This window comes from Brassica oleracea, chromosome C1 (genome assembly GCF_000695525.1).
Source record: "Brassica oleracea var. oleracea cultivar TO1000 chromosome C1, BOL, whole genome shotgun sequence".
Classification (NCBI taxonomy): Eukaryota; Viridiplantae; Streptophyta; class Magnoliopsida; order Brassicales; family Brassicaceae; genus Brassica; species Brassica oleracea.
Genome location: NC_027748.1, coordinates 7,526,471 through 7,528,307, shown reverse-complemented (window position 1 = coordinate 7,528,307; position 1,837 = coordinate 7,526,471).

The window sequence follows — 1,837 nt, the reverse complement described above, 5'->3', positions numbered from 1 at the left end:
TCATAACATATGTATATATATTATTAAATTATAATTACCTGCAAGTGTTTCATGGACATTTGCTGTAAGGAGCTCGGCAAAAGCAAATGTGTTTACTAAATGCTTCCATACAGTTTCACTACGTGCAAATTTTGAATTCTTGCATTTCCGACAGGGGCAGAACATCTTACCGCTTTCCTGTGTGATCGGTGTACAGCCCGCCTGGTGCATGAATGTCTCTAGCCCGCTCAGAAATGCGTTCGTCACCCTCCCATCGGAATCTTTGTGCAAATACATCCAACTCCGTAACTCGTAAATACTACCGCCACCGGCCATATTTTTCTTAGATTTTTTATTGAAATCTTTTTTTTCTGATTTTTTTTTGGATTTTTTTTTCCGTTTGTGTGTTGTGAGGAAGAGAGTTGTGGGAAATAACATATATATAGAGAAATTTTCGAGTTGGGTAGTTGAAATATAACAACGATTTTACAAGGAATATTTTACATGGATTTTACATGGTTTTAACATAATATTTACAACGACTTTACGATGAAATTAGGTAAGTTAAAGCACATTGAATACACGTTTTCACCTAAATATAACGGTAACGTGTTTCGTTGTAATGTCGATGTAATGATTACGACGTATTTCTCATTCCACGTACATTCGTCGTAAACTTACATGGATTTTACGACGAACACTATTCGTCGTAAATTTACATGGCGTTTACGACGAAAGTTGGATTCCTCGTAACTGCGTTGTAAACACCATGTAAATTTACGACGAAATATTTTCATCGTAAATGGTCGTTGTTATAGGCACGTTTTCTTGTAGTGTCATACCAAATCTAACTCGCTCCACGATGCAATCGTACTTCCCCGTGGGTAGGGGTTTTTCCGTAATGACACACAGGATGGGCTACAGTGTTTTTGGGGTTTTCAGGCTTTAGGGTAATTTTCCAATTTCGAGTCCACTAAGGTATATTGGGCCAATACACTCTTTTTTTTTAAAGTTTTTATCACAAAAATATCACTAAAAAAAGAAACTGATCAAAATATTCTATTTTATTTTAAAATTTTTAATATTTATTTTTTATTTTTTAAAATTTAAAACCATATCACCAAAACATCACACCGTAAAGTAAAAATGGTTATTTTAAGGAATTTCCCATCTCTCTTTATCTAATTACTTTTTATTTCGATAGAAAAGGGTAAATTTATCTAATGACTATTTCAACCTTTTTCTTTCTTATAAACTAAAGGGTCCCGATTCTTCTTTTTTTTTAAAGAAAGGGTTTTCGTAAATTGAATTGAAATACAACTTACAAGCAAGAAAACAGAAGAAAATACAGGGAACTAGAGCACAAAAACTCAAATTGAAATAACAATTCCCACCCGAAAGAATTACTAAACCCAAGCTCATAGTGTTTTCTATCACTGGTAATGGTAGACAACAAGAAAACAATCACATGAAGACCAGTCACCAACGATAGAGAGAGGAGCCGGCAACAGCTGATAACCCTTACAAACAAAGCTTTCCCCGGCCTTGGCTGTCACAGACTCACAGCGGCATGAGAAGAGCACATACTGAATTGGTGGCAAGGGAAGAGCACAGGCCAAGACCAAGGCCATTCCAGCGAAGTCGTTAAAGGCGATCAACCGAGCCCAACTCCAAACACTAAAACCTTGAACCCCCAATACGCAAACCACAAATGAAGGGCGGAGTTCATTCCTGGATAGGCTCCACACCACCGGTAAAGGAGAGAGTTCCCGTCTCCAGTTCCTGCAGCAAAAATGTAACGCCCCGACCCGCCCACGGCTAATGGGCCACCCACGCCTGCTCTCTCGGCCCGTGGGCC